This window comes from Heloderma suspectum, chromosome 10, assembly GCF_057233095.1.
Source record: "Heloderma suspectum isolate Gila_16-S chromosome 10, 16-S_ref, whole genome shotgun sequence".
Lineage (NCBI taxonomy): Eukaryota > Metazoa > Chordata > Lepidosauria > Squamata > Helodermatidae > Heloderma > Heloderma suspectum.
In genome coordinates this window covers 8219483-8235054 of record NC_139467.1, presented here as the reverse complement: position 1 = coordinate 8235054, position 15572 = coordinate 8219483, and positions in this window count along the sequence as shown.

The following is a 15572-nucleotide window of genomic DNA, read 5'->3' as shown; positions in this document are numbered from 1 at the left end:
GACTGAAGTATACACAGAATTCCAAGTGTAGTCACACAATAGATTTGTATAAAGGCCATATGATGGACAGGAAATCGGCCATTTCAAGGCCAAGTTTGGTTTCTTTACTGAGGGGTGAAGCATCATAGCTACGAATGTGAGATGGGAAGCCCACGGGTTTGAAATTCACCTCATGAAACCACTTGGGGGTGGCTGGGTGGGGGGACGGGCTCAGGTAAGCCACTAGCTCGCAAGACTTTTAGCTTCCTGCACTTGCAGTATGAGCACAATAATATCTTGTAGGGCTGGTGCAAGGTTAATTGAGATGACATACATGAGAGCGCTTTAAATGCTTGAGAACACACTGCATAAGTGGTAGGTGATATTGTTAAGTGTCTCTTCGTGCACATACAATTATGGGAAAGCGTCAACAATTATGTTGCGCACTCTCTCTCTCACACACACACACACACACACACACACGAGCCAGGAGGGGAGCTAGTAATCCTGGAATTACGGTAGCCCTTATCCCAAACACACATTTCAATTACCGCATAAAGCAGCAGCGAGGAACTGGCAGCCAGACTCGGATCCTATGCCAGCAGGTCCAAAGATATTAAAAACTCAGATGAAAATGGATTTCCAGAACAGCTTAATCCGACTCCCAATCTTCACAGCAACCACACAATACACAGATAGGCTGCCCACAATTATACATTTACAATTTAATTTGTCCAACAGGCTTAGTGGGAAATGGGGGGCCGGGGGCTATTTTAAAAAAGGAAGAAAACGAAGAGTGGGGATTGGGGAAGGCAGGTGGAAATCGACAAAATAATTATTAGAAAACAATTTGCCATAGTCTGCAGTGCTGGCTTGGTATGTGCTATCCACGCGGTTGTGGAGAGGGCGAGGAAGAACAAATGCTTTTGTCTGCTGATATTTGTCTAGTCAAGAAGCTCAGCATCCCATGTACCACTAGGGCCCTACTACACAGGAAGCCTCATGTTGCCCAGAGCCAGCGTATGTGTGTGTGTTGGGGTGGATGGGTGAGGGGATGTGATTTTACACGATGTTGCAATTGCGCTTGCCACCTTGACAGCAGCATGCAGCCTGATCTTATGCTAGCTTACTTAGAAGAACCTGAGTTTTCCTCCAAGTGATTCATATAAATTCTCTGAGGCCAAAGACAGAAAATAGTTTTTAAGGGCAAATCCTTACATTTTTAAAAACACTGGCTGGCTGGGGAATGCTGGGAATTGCAGGACTTTTTTTTGTCTAAACATGCATAGGACTGCGCCTGCCCTAAGAGAGTTGCAAGTCATTTGAGAGAGGCTTCATGTCCCATAGCGTACACACATATTTCTTTTTGTCCTACTGCTGCCATCTTTCCTCAAACAGGTTTTGCAGATTTTGGAACCAGTACAAAAACCTGCTAAACCTATTTACCAGAGGCAAAAGTGGGGTGAATGTATATTCCACAAGCAGCTACCCTTTTTTCAAACCACCTTCTACTTTTTCTGGGGGAGAAAACTCTATCAGCTAAAAACAATACAATATAAAATAGTTAACTAAAACAGTGACATAAAACTTTTCAAATAACAGCAACAGAAAAAAAATCAAATTTATACAATAAGGATGGTCATCCATTCATTTAAAAGCAGACTGGACCATCTAGGTTTCATTTAAAAGCAGACTGGACCATCTCCAGTTTAAAAACTGTCAGGGAAGGGGCCATGCGCTTATCCTGTGGCAGTGTATTTCATAAGGAAGGGCCATGGCAGAAAAGGCCTTATCTCTTGTGCGCACTACCCTAATAAATCTTTCCAGCAGGCACATTATAGGCCTCTGTGGCTGATCTTAGGGCCCAGGTACATTCATACAGGTGTAGGCATCCTTCAGACAATCTTGTTCCAAGCTGTTCAGGGCTTTAAAAATGATCAGCAGCTCTTTAGAGCTTTTCTATAAGAGACATTCATTGCATGCTCACAGTTGTTTATGGGTTCTTCAGACAACGTCGTGACCCTCCAGTTTCACTTCTGTGTCTAAAGAGCATTTTTGGCAAGTGCTTTTAGAGCAAGGAAAATGCAGTATTTAATTGTAGAAGTTAAAGAAACCACTTTTTTCACTTGTGCATTTGCACTGTTCCACTATACCACAATGTGACCTAGAGGTTATGTAGCGGAAAAGCAAGATAGGGCTCGGATCTCAATTCTGTGATGAAACTGAAAGTAGATACGGTGGATTAAAAGCTGATTAACAGCCTCATGTAGAAAGGCTCTTAAATTGGGCCTGGAAACACACTGGCAACAGTGTTATCCAGCTGGTACAGAATCGTTGTTATATGCTCTCATCACCTAGCTCCTGCAAGTAACTTGAGTTTGTTGTTGGCTTACAAAACTTGGCTTGTTTGCGAGCAACAAAACAAATCAGGACCCCAGATTTAGATGTCATACAAAACTTACCATTTCTGGATTGTTTTCCCCATTCATGCAAAGGGAGGAGTAAAGCGAGAGTGAACAAGCTGAGTGCACAAGCACACTACTTGTTCACAGTAAACCGTGTTAAGCCAGTAATTCTGGCTTATCATTATGTGTGGGGACACTCCCTACATTTGAACCAGGAGCTTGTTAATTAATTGGAATGGGAATAGCACAAGTGTAGCACTAAAGGAAGCATACTTTAAAAGACACCTGGAAGCAGCCTGAGATTCCAGTAGTGGCTGACCCACAGATTTGCACACTTTACTCCACAAGCAAAAGGACTGGGGCTGCAGATTTTTAAAAAATGGAAACTGGAGGGTGGAGGGAGAAAATCACCTTGCTTTGATCCTGTCATGGGTGGCTTTGGGAACTAGTTATAGAAAGACCTTGCATCTGGTGCTTAATTTGTCCATTACCAAAAGTGCAGACTTACCAAACCCTTTTATCCACCTGGCAAGGGGATGAAATTCTCTAAGATACCAATTCCTACATTTCTAATAGCAGAGGCACACTATCTATCTATCTATCTATCTATCTATCTATTAATCGCCCATCTGGCTGGTCACCCAGCCACTCTGGGCAATGTAAAACATATAATAAAACAGTTTAAGACAATAAAATTCTACAATGAAAACGTTTTCTAAAATACCCTAACCCACCCCAAATGCCTGCCTGAACAACCACGTTTTTAATGCATGGCGGAAGCTCATTAAAGAGGGAGCATGGCGGAGTTCCCTAGGGAGGGAGTTCTACAGAGTGGGGGCCACCACAGAGAAGGCCCTCTCCCTCGTCCCCACCAGTCTAGCTGTCCTGGCTGATGGGACAGAGAGAAGGCCATCCGAGGCTGATCTTGTTAAGCAGCCTGTCTGGTGTTGCTGGAGGCGCTCCTTAAGATAGGCTGGGCCGGAACTAGGGATGTCAGATAATTCCGCCACGGATCTTGGTGAGGCCGAATGCCAGTGCATTCGGCCCCCCCGAAATCTGTGGCGGAACAGCCTGCCACCCCCCCACCCCCCCGCGGATCCCCCCTGGGACGAGACTTACCTGGGGCGGATCTTCCGGGCGGCGGCAGCTTGGGCGGCGGCCAGTCTTCCGACCGGCTGCCACCACCGCCATTTCCAGGCTTGTGAAGGAAAAAAGAAAAGAAAAGATGTGATAGGCCACATAAAGATTTACGTAGCCTATCATGGCTAGGTTTAAAAAAAAAAGAAAAAAAAGACATAAATCTTTACGTAGCCTATCATGGTTGGGGGTGGGTTTAAAAAAAAAAGCGTATGCAAATGGCAGCTATGGCCGCCGCCATTTGCGTTCCTTCTTTTTACCGTCTTAATCTACGTAAATATTTACGTAGACTATGACGGCAAAAATCAAGGGAACGCAAATAGCGTAGCGGGTGCTATTTACGTCCCCTTTTGATTCGCCGTTTTAGCCTACGTAAAGATTTACATAGGCTAAAACGGTGAATGAAAAAGGGACGCAAATAGTGCCCGCTACGCTATTTGCATTCCCCTTGATTTTCGCCGTCATAGTCTACGTAAATATTTACGTAGATTAAGACGGCCAAAAAGAAGGAACGCAAATGGCGGCGGCCGTAACCGCCGCCATTTGCATACGCGGTTGTTTTTTTGTTTTGTTTTTTACCCAGAGCCCTCTGCGGCCGGAAATCCGGCTGCGGACGGCTCTGGCCTGGCCGGATGTTCCGCGGAGCTGCCATGGAGCACAACCGGCTGTTCGAGGATTCCAGGGGGAGGAACGGAGCGCCTCCCCCCCGGCCAGGATTCTGGGGGGAGGGACGGAACGCCCCCACCACCACCACCATCAACATAATCCGCGAAAGGTAAGTCACTTTCGTACATCCCTAGCCGGAACCATATAGGGTTTTAAAGGTCAAAACCAACACCTTGAATTTGGCCCGGAAAACAAGTGGTAACCTGTGCAACTCCTTCAGCACTGGAGTGATGTGATCTCGCTGGCGGCTGCCTTTAATCAGGCGAGCTGCTGCATTCTGTACCAGCTGCAGCTTCCGAACCATCTTCAAGGGTAACCCCATGTAGAGCGCATTACAGTAGTCTAAACGAGAGGAGACCAGGGCATGTACTACCGATGGGAGCAGGTGGTCGGGAAGGAAGGGGCGCAGCCGCCATATCAGATGGAGTTGATACAGCGCTATCCGGCTCACAGCTGACACCTGAGCCTCCATGGACAGCTGAGAGTCCAAAATGACCCCCAGGCTGCGGACCTGGTCTTTCAAGGGTAGCCGTACCCCATTCAACACCAGGTCAACATCCTCCAGCCTCCTCTTGTCTCCCACCAAAAGTACCTCGGTCTTGTCAGGGTTCAGCTTCAGCTTAATGTTTTTAATTAATTAAGGGCAAAATCCTTTTGGGATAGTTGTCCACCTCCAAATTTGGAGGTGGATGACTATCCAATGCAGGGTGGGTGGAGCGCGGGGGGGCGGATCCTGTCCTCTGCACTCTGGCTGCCCTCCATTTGTGGCTAGACACCCGATTTGGGCTGTCTAGCTGAGGACCTTGGAGCAGGAGTTGGGGGGGGAGGCCGCACGGTGCATAGGAAGCACCGTAACGACCCTTCCACAGTCTCCTCCCCTCCCCTGGGAACATCCCTTTTCACCCGCTCCACACTGAGTTTACAAGTGTGGAGATGGGGAAGACCTACACAGCCTATGAGGGGGCGGGGAGCTTGGTTCCCAGAAACCGAAAGTTCTATGGCTGTCTAGATACTGTCTAGCGGCCATAGGATTGCTCTCCTCAGTTGGGGGGGAGGAGACATTTATTTATTTTAATTATTTATTTGATTTGTACTCTGCCTTTCTACCAAGAAAAACAGCACTTAAGACAGCTGACAATCATATATAAGACTTCATTAAAAATAATAAAACCATGCATTAAAACACAATTAAAACACAGCAATAAGAATATAAACAGCATCCAACCCAACAGACCCACTTACATGCCAAAGGCCTGCTTGAATAAAAAGGTCTTTGCCTGACAACAGAAGGACAACAGAGAGAAAATTAATCGAGCCTCCCTTGGCAGGAGGTTCCACAGCCTGGGAGTGGCCACCAAGAAGGCCCTTTCTTGAGTGGCAACCAAATGCACTTCTGAAGGTGGCATAGGGCCTCTACAAAGATCTTACAGACCCAGGCAGGCTTGTATGGGAGAAGGCAGTCTTTCAGATAGACTGGTTCACGTTAGTCTCTCTCCTGAAAAGGCTTACTTTTACACTGGGTAAGAGTAAGAATTACGCAACCTTGGAGGAACTTGTCTGTGGTGTTTATTGATACATATCTGTTTTGGGCATGGGTGCTTACAGGTGGAGGGTTTCTAGCACTCCCAGTTAAAAGCCATCATGCAGCTATTCCATTCCATCTTTCCTTCCTTAACAGATTTGTGTGCAAAGAAAAGAGACAGAAGCAGCAGTGGGAAACTATGGGAGGGTTACAAATGAAAGATGATATCATTTGAAAGATGAAAGAAGATGAGGCTCCTTCACAGGGAGCTTTTATCCTGCTATTGAGATTGCTCACTCACGGAAGTTTGCGGGTGCTTTTCATGACATTGTTAACCTCCAGGGCACATCCAGAGGTATTTCCTGGTTTTTCTGTCTCAAATAGATCTGGAATTAATGAACCATTTTTTAAACTCAGAATGTAACGCAGTTAAAACAACCACTAGATGATGCTGTTTCATTGAGGACTATGGAACATTGAAAATTAAAAGCTTCCCCTCTCAGCAATCACGTGTTCACTGTCTGGGAGCCTTCAATAAATGTGGAAAGGCTTCAGAACGGGAGGACTGCGGGGGGTTTCTTTCGCGTAAAGGCAGCCATCATCTGCTCCCCACCCCTGGTAAAATTTCATGAATGAGATGAGGCGATTGCATCATAAAAGCCTCCTCTGGACGCAGCCCAAGTGCTTTGAGGAGGCAAGCCTATAGCAATACTGAGGCACCATGGGCATCCTCCTCTGGGCAGATTCTGCTGTCTCTGGACTGGAAATGACTGAATCATCCCACCACAGGTGATGCAGAGAAGTGAGAGAAATACTCAGACTGGAAGGAGGCAAACCCAGGGCAGCAAATTGTGTCGAGTCGAAGCAGCCATCTCCTTGTGACTGGGTAATTAGTGGCCCTCAACCTTGGGTCCCCAGATGCAGTTGGACTACAACTCCCATCACCACTGGCCATTGGCCTTGCTGGCTGGGGTGATGGCAGTTGTAGTCCGATATCTGGGGACTGAGGGTTGCAAATCCATGCCTAGTGGTTATTTCATTCATTCATTTCTCATAGCACAGTTCTCTTATGACACATAGTTTGAGAAGTACTAATTTATTGTAAATGTTTATGGGCCACTTTTTTAATGTGTGCTCAAAGCAGCTTATGACTGCTTTGGAAGAAAATAACTAAAACAAAATGACCATCAACAATTTAAAAATAATAATAATAAAAAAAGCAAAATAACTATCCCTCAGCCAGTCAAAAACATCCCCTTGGAGCCAAATCACGAGAGGCCAGAATGGGGAGGGTTTAGAGCTTTTCCAAAAAGGCAAGCAAGAATAAATTTGCTACAACAAATGTGTTAGCCTTTAAGGTGCCACAAGCTCTTTGAGGTTGTTTTTGCTGCAAAAGACTAACAGGGCAACTCCTCTCAAGCTTGGGAATTAGTGCTCAGAGACAATAGAGATCCCACTCGAAGGCAACTTCCCTATCTCCCTCCCGCAAGCAGTCCTCACTGTGTTTTCCTCCTTGATCATTAATTAGAATCAACACAATCAGCAGGGAAATTGAGATAGACTAGTTCTATAAACAAACAGGCACTCCCCTCTTACCTACCCCACCAGGGTCCCAATTAACACCTCTGTCCCTCCCACCCATCCTCCAGAAAACCAGATAAAAACAAGGAAAACACGACTTAAAACAAGTACCAATTTAAAGTACATTTTGGTACTTTGCAAAAAGACTTAAGTAAAGGAGCAGGGTAAGTTTGGTCTGGAGCAGAGAAGGAACTGAGGGCAGCTTCACCTCTTGCAAAAAGCAACAGCAGGGAGAACCTCACATCGCTTGCCTGCAAGAAGATGCCCTTCTTCCAAATCCAGGTGCTACTCCCACATAATGGCAGAATTGCACCAGGAACATAAAAAGATGGATGTGCATCTGCTTCCCCCATTCAAGTAAAATCAGGCCCAACAGTTCCTAGCTTCTGACGTTGGTGGTTTTATGGTGATACAGATCTAGGAGTGGCTCTGCTTTTTGCTCATTCCTGCAATGTATAAACGCACTCTGACGAGGGGACATGATAGTCTTCGAATACACAATTCTTATGAGAAGAAAAAGGGAGATCAGTTGTACTCCATTTGCTGTAGGTAAGAAATCATAGGCCTAAACAATACAGCCACAATTATTTAGGTGGACATTATGAACAATATTAGAATAGGATGCCTGGGAGGAGTAGATTGTAGAATAGCCTTCCCCAGCCAGGTGCCCTCCAGATGTTTTGGTCCTCGACTCCTATAATCTCCAGCCAACATGGCCAACGGTCAGAAATCCTGGGAATTGTAGTCCAAAACATCTGGAGAGCACCAGGTTGGGGAAGGCTGTTGTAGAATCTCTCATCCCAGAAGGCCTTTAAGAGGAGCAGAACAGAACTGAGTGGGTTGCACTTTGAGGAAAGAGAAACAGCTGGATGACTGTGGGAAACAGGATGCAGGACTAGATGGATTTTTGGAGCATCTCTACAGCAGTCTAAAATCTCGCATTTAAAACCGGGCTTTCTGCTTCCGTTTTAAATGCAGGATCACAACGGACTCCCTTTACATGCACTTCCTTTCCCCTTTATCCGAGTCTTCCATATGTTTCATTATACAGCCACTAGATGGTGTTGTGGTCTAGCGCCTCTTATTGTGAGTTTTCCTCTTTTCATGGAGGGAACTCAACCGGAACTCAAGCACGGTAATTTGATAGCTCATTATCTCTGATCTTTTAAAAATGGAATAAAGGTCATTTAGTGCGGGAGATGCCCTGGAGGTTGACGATGGCATCAAACAACCTCAAAGAGCTTCTGGCACCTTAAAGGCTAACAGATTTGTTGTAGCAAATTTATTCTTGCTTGCCTTTTTGGAAAAGCTCTAAACCCTCCCCATTCTGGCCTCTCGCGATTTGGCTTCAAGGGGATGTTGTTGACTGGCTGAGGAATAGTTATTTTGCCAGGCCCACACAGCAGCCATTTTGTGACTAGCCACATCCTCCATGGGAGCCATTTTGTGGTGGTGCCTGCAAATTCACAGCAGTTTCTCAAATTCCCAAATGCGCCCACGGGCACAAAAACTGGCCTAGAGAACTTCGGCTACTGGGTAGTATAGAAATGTAATAAATAAATGAACAGTTAGAGGAAGTAGATATGGCAGAATGCAAGACTGAGGAACACTGGAAGCTGCCTTGCACTAGCAGATCAGACTATTTGTCCATCCAGCCCAGTATTGTTTACAGCAGCCTTTCCCAACCTGGTGCCCTCCAGAGGTGTTGTACGACAACTCCCAGCATGCCACAGCTGGGACATGCTGGGAGTTGTAGTCCAACGCCTCTGGAGGACACCAGGTCGGGGAAGGCTGGTCTACACTGCCTGGCAGCGGCTCTCTAGAGATTCAGGCTGGCTCTCCAGAGATTCAGGCTGGGAAGGTTCGTTTTCATCACCTGCTACTTGATCCTCATGGTTTAATGACCAATGGTTTGGGTGTGTGTGTGTTTTTACTTTCAGAGAAACTTCTGTTTTAATTTGGTCAATCAGAACACAGTTTGAGTAAATTAAAAAAAAAAAACTTACTGAGAGAGAGTGATGGACCCAAGGAAAGCCAGTGAACTTTTTAGATGGACGGGGATGTGAACCCATGTCTTACCCGATCAGGTACAGTACTCTGTTTCTACACTGCACTGGCATTCTTCTGCCTTCTCTCTTTTCTTCTTGTTTGCTTCCATTCTCTTCCAAGCTTACCCACTGATAATCACAAGCCTAGGTGATTGCCATGCCATAGCATTCAGCCTTTTGTGATTTTTTTCTGATGTAATAACATTTCTGAGAACCAGAGAATCAACCAAACATGGCCCCAGGCTTGTGTGAAGCCCAGCTCAGCACTGTAAACCCCTGGATGTCTCTGGGTGCGAGCTCCCACCCGCACCCCCGTTTATGTAAGGTAGTGATTTAAGAATGTTCCCTCCTCTTGTCAGGGACTCAAATCCCTTCCTTTGTTCTCTGTCTGGCCCCTTGTTCCCTCATGACGGGTCACATGTCCCATGGAGCGCCAGAGCTTTGCACGGATTACTGGGGAAGCATGTTCCCGTCAAAGTTCATCTCCCCGGTTTTGTGGGGCCCTTCCCTGACAATCCAAACCCTGCAGCTTGTGTTTTAAACTGGGAACGACCAGGCATGGAACAAGCAACATGGCGAAACTACATCGGCAGGCTGAAAAGTGTACTTCCATCAAGGAATCCAAAGTGCTGTATCTTGGGTAGCGCAGCCTCCCTTGGCTGCATGTCAGATAAAGATGGGTCCCTCACAGCACATGACATGGGAAGCTACCTGACTGTAACCATTACCAGGGATGCCACTGAGGGAGGGTAACAGGGGAGGGGCACTGCCACTCTGGAGGATTCAGACCACATGTAAGCTGAATCTCTTAGGAGCATCTACACACTGGGCTGATTTGCATGACATGACAGCCCACCACAGCTGAATTTAGCCGCAGGAGCAATCATGTTGTGCCGGTCGCCTGCAGGTGCCAGGCTTACTGTGGCCTGTCATGTCGTGCCAACCTGGGTGGCATGGCTTGTTGGGAGTGGGTAGCAACCCAACAACAGCCCATGGGTTGTTTGAGGGTCGCTGCCCACTCCAACAAGCTATGCCACCTGGGTTTGCATGACACGACAAGCCATGGTACCAAGGGGAATTAAACAAATTGCACTGGCATGTGCAGCAGGGGAAATAAGCCACTGTGGCTTATTTCCCCCACCATGATCAAGTGAACCTGGTCACTGACTGGTTCTACACACTGAGGACGCAATCCTATACATGTTTAGACAGGAAAAAGTCCTAGAAGTCCCAGCACAGCTGGCTGGGGCATGCTGGGAATTGTGGGACTTTTTTCCTGTCTAAACATGCATATGATTGTGCCCTGAGTGGCTTATCGTAATAAACAATAAAATTGGCCTATGTACTGGGCAATCATGCCAAAGGCACAAATCCTTGTCTTAAAAAGAGTAGGAGTAGGGGAGAAGTGACCAGCTGTTTGACCTCTTTTGATAACATAGATGTAATCATTCTGAGGTATAAAAAAGTAGCCACAACAAATACTATTTTAATCTTGACTGACTATATCTAAGCTTTTAAACCTGGGGGCGGGGTGGGGGGAGGCTAATCTGTGATTGCTAATCTTTAATCCCAGATATTGTCTTCTATATAATTAATCAATTATATTTATAGTACATATTCTAAACACATCAATATTTACAATACATATTCCAAACAGGTGAAGCAGCTTTCGGTATTACTGGGCCGGTTTGCACAACTTGCTGTGGCTCAGCCTTTGCATAACCCTCGGTGCCCTTAGGTGGCTGGAACATGGCAAACCCTGAGCGGGAGTTGCATATTCAAAACGTTGCCTGCCCCATGCCCAGCAGGCACCTATCCTGGGAACTGCTGTTCTTCATTGCAATGATGTTTGTGTTATCACCTAACTACATTTTGTGAATGGCATGTGCTAAGGTAATCATCACTGCCTGTACTTTTTTTTATTTCAATTCCCTCTGACAACATATTTTACATCCCCCCCTCCAAACCACCCCCACAGTATGTCTATGCAGATCTGCCAATTTGAGGTTAACACTTCATGCATCTGATAAAGTTTGATAAGCTTATGCGTGAATAAGTTTGTTAGTATTTAAGGTGCCACAAGACTCTGTTATTTTTGTGTAAGTGCGCTAAACTGAATACACAGTCACTTCTGTGCTTGGCCTAGTGGTGCTTTTGGGAATAGCTAAAGGGGAACATGCGAAGGTTGCATCCGGTTAGCAGCCTGTGCCACTTCTTTTGGCGATCTTTGGTTGCCCCTCAATTGCCATCCAGATTTGTTTAGCTCTATTGCCTCTGTTCACACATAATGCCAAAACATGGGTTGCCATTACAGGGTTTGGGCTCATGCACTCTCTCCTTTGCATGCTCAGATTCAATCAGTTATTTCCTGTTTGGTGCAATCCACAGCTTGCTGTTATAGCTTAACTGTTAAACTATGGTTTCTGCTTTCCTCCAAACCAGAATCACAAACTGGAATAAAGCCATGGTTTGCAATTCTGGTTTGGAGGGCAAGAGAAAACCACAGCTGGTCAGTTCAGATATAATGGCAAACTATCATTTGCTCTAAAGAGGCAGTAACTAATTACTGAGCACGCAAGGGAAAGAGGGAATGCACAAGCCTATGGCACATTCTTGATCCCCCAAACCACAGTTTGGAGGATTAGAAATGTTATGTCTGACCTGACCTACAGTTGTCCTGAATTGTAATGTTTGCCATGCAGTCTCATTAAAGTGGCCATTACTGACATGAGCAGGGCAACCCTAACCCTTATCTTGGAGAGCTCCTATGTCAGAGCCTCTGAAAATATCCAAAGCCCTTCTAGGCTCATGCGGGCAGGGCAGATTTGGGGAAGGAGCAATGCTGTCACTCCTTTTCCCCCTCCTTCCCCAGGCCTCCTCCTCCACCCCCAATAGGGGGAAATTTGAAATATTCTGTACCCCTTGGAATGCTGTCCCAGGAACCATAGGATTGCACTCTAAGGCGGCTTTCAGGAAGGACAGATCGATCAAAGTAGCCAGTGCTCCCGGTTAGTAACCATGATATCTAAATGGAACTTTCGCAGCCAGAGAGCGCCGAGTATCAGATTCTGGGAGACATACAAAGAGACTGGCTACTCTGCCACCATGCCCGGCTTGTCAGCTTCCCAGAGCCATCTGAAACAGAAACCTGGGTGAGAAGCACTGTCAGACTGTTATTTTACTAGTGCTGTTAATTACTGTTGGTTTTTAGTTCAATATGTTGTGGGCCACCCTGGAAATGTTTTACATTGGAGGGGAGGGAATAAATTCACAAAACTGAGAAAGGAAGAGAATAGTAGGTTTGTAGATTGTTGTTGTTGGTGTTCTCTGCTCCTGAGCCTTTAACAGAGATTGTGATGCAGTGGTTAGAGTGCTGGGACCGTAACTGGGGAGACCCAGGTTCAAGTCCCCACTCAGAAATGAAGCTCACTGGCTGACTTTGGGCCAGTCACTAACTCTCAGACCTGGTTCACACGTAATGACAACCCATCAGCTGTTGGGAATGAGTGGGGAGAGAAAGCGTGCTGCCTCCCATGTGTCCGCTACTTCAGCTTTTAATCAACAACCTGTGATCAGCAGGGTTGTAGGTTGTTGAACGTGATGTGTGAACTCAGAGCACTGGGTTGCTTAGGGGCTAAACAACCCAGCGGTTAACCCCACAACAAACCATGGCTGAAATGACTGATGTGCTGCAGGCAGTGCGTCCACTCTCTCCCACTCATGAACAACAGCCCATGGGTTGCTTAACCCATGGGTTGTCGCTACATGTGAACCAGCCCTCAGCCTAACCTACCTCACAGGGTTATTGTGAAGATAAAATGGAGAAGACTAGGATCATGTATACCACCTTGGGCTCCTTGAAGGACAGGTAGGATATAAATGTAACAGACAAACAAACAAACAGCAGCTGGATGTGTAGACATTAGCCAGTGATTTTTCATGTCTTCAAAAGCTTCCCTTGCTGATTCCTGCAGATCAAGCTGCTGTTAAAGGCATAAAAGCGGGCTAGGCCATGTCAGGTGTTGGGGGTTTCTTTTTGTTCTGGTCAATTTGCAACTCTATAGTGTGACGCCTGTGCTGCTCTCTCCAGTTGTCTCCATTGGCTCAACAGGGATCATAATCTTCAGTCACCTGGAGGCATTATAGCCTTCACTGTGGCCTGAATCTGATTTTTGAATGTTCAGGGAAAAGGGGTGAGGCAAGAATCTTTATCACCTCCCAGGCTCTTCCCTTCCCACAACTCTGCCCACAAAAGTAATGCCAGCTGCGTCTTTTACTACTGGGTTGGGCTCCTGCATTACCCTGGCGAGACAGCAAAAGCCATTATTAATTTTATTGCATTTTTTATAAACCTTCTCCCTCCCTTTTCCTCTCTGCTACCCACACTTGCCAAGCCTCCAGGGTATGGCTACAGTTGAGGGCAAGGAAAGACAGCTGTTTACACAAAGTAAGTTACCGGGTGTACATCAGAAGCTTCCTTATACTGAGTTAGACCATTGGTCCATGTAGCCCAGTATTGTCAACACTAGCTGGCAGTGACTCTCCAGGGTTTCAGGCAGGATTCTTTCCTAGACTTACCTGGAGATGCTAAGGATCAAACCTGGGAACTTCTGCATGCAAAGCATGTGCTGTTGCACTGAGCTACTGAACTACCACTGAGTTATATGTAATATAATGGCTAAAGGTATAAACTTGGTACATGGAAATCTCCAGTCCAATATCACCTCAGCCACAAACTCATTAAGGGCACAATCCTATGCATCTTTAGACAGAAAAAGCATTCCCCAGCTAGCCATACTGGCTGGGGGATGCTGGGAGTTGCAGGACTTTTTTTGTCTAAATATACATAGGATTGTACCCAGAGGGAGCAATCCTACTACCACTAGACACTGTCTAGAGGGCTATAGGATTTTTCAATTTCTGGGAACTGAGGTCGGAGCTAGGGTTCCAACCGTGTTTCCCAGAAACCGTGCTCCCCTCCCCTTCCCCCACCTCCTCATAGCCAGCACAGTTTCTCTCCATGCCAGCTATGTCTCGTGCTCAGAAATGGAGTGCGGAGATGGGGAAAAGGGGGCGGGGGGGCGGTCCAGGGATGAGGAGGAGACTGTGGAAGCCACGTTATGCAGCTTCCTATGCACTGAGCGGCCTCGTTCCTTCCCGCTCCCTGAAGCTGTGGCTAGACAGCCAAAATCAGCCATCTAGCAAAAAATACAGGGCGGATGGAGCACGGAGGTGAGGATCACCTCTGTGCTATGGCCGCCCTGCATTGGATACTCGGCAGCCTCCGACTTCAGAGGCTGCCAACTATCTCAATAGGGTTGCACCCTAAACAACTTTAGACAAGCAGCTGCTCTCTCACTCTTAGCCTCACACCTGTAAAATGGGAATAACAACAACATTCTGACCTAATTTTCAGGGCTGCTGTAAGAATGATCAAGATAGTATATGAGGAAGGCTCTGTACACTCAAAAAGCATTATACACACACATGCACGCACACACTATATTATCATTATTATTGCCCCACCTTTCTCTCTCAAACAGCCTTTCAGAATTCAGGAATCAGAACACCCTTTTCAAAAGATTTATTACAATATTAACCTTTGGAATGTAATAGGAAAATGTGAATGTGTGCACTGCCATTCTATCAACACTGACAATTGTTTACTTCAATTAGGTAACTGAATCACAGTTGCACTGCATCATGGGTGTTGTATTCTTAAAGTAGTGTAAAGTACGTGTATGGTTATGCTGAGAAGAATGAAAGCAGTATGGTGCAAAAGGGTTAAAATAACACCCATGTCGCCAGTGGGTTTTCAGTGGTGAGCAAATCCATGGCCAGGTTGGGCACATCGTGAAATTAGCTGTGTGGGTTTGTTCACCATGTGTTCAGCTCACAACTGAACCTACAAATTAGGGTTCCTGCCTCCCACTTCTGCACTCACCTTCAGCAGCATTGAAGCAATATGAAAAATGTGGGATATACTCCAAGATTCCATTACTGATGCTTTTTACCTTCTGTACTGAAGAGCAAACTCCTCTCAATCTGCATAGATTTCTAAGTCCACCCTGGCCCTGTTTTCTGTAGTTCAGATATCCATGCAAAGCTACTGGAAAACTCTCTACCTGTAGAGTCATTGTTTGTTTCACCAGCTAATTAGGGGACCACTCAACAGGACAATTGTGTGTGGCCTGGGCTACACTGATAAGCAAACATAGTCCATTGTCTCTTAAC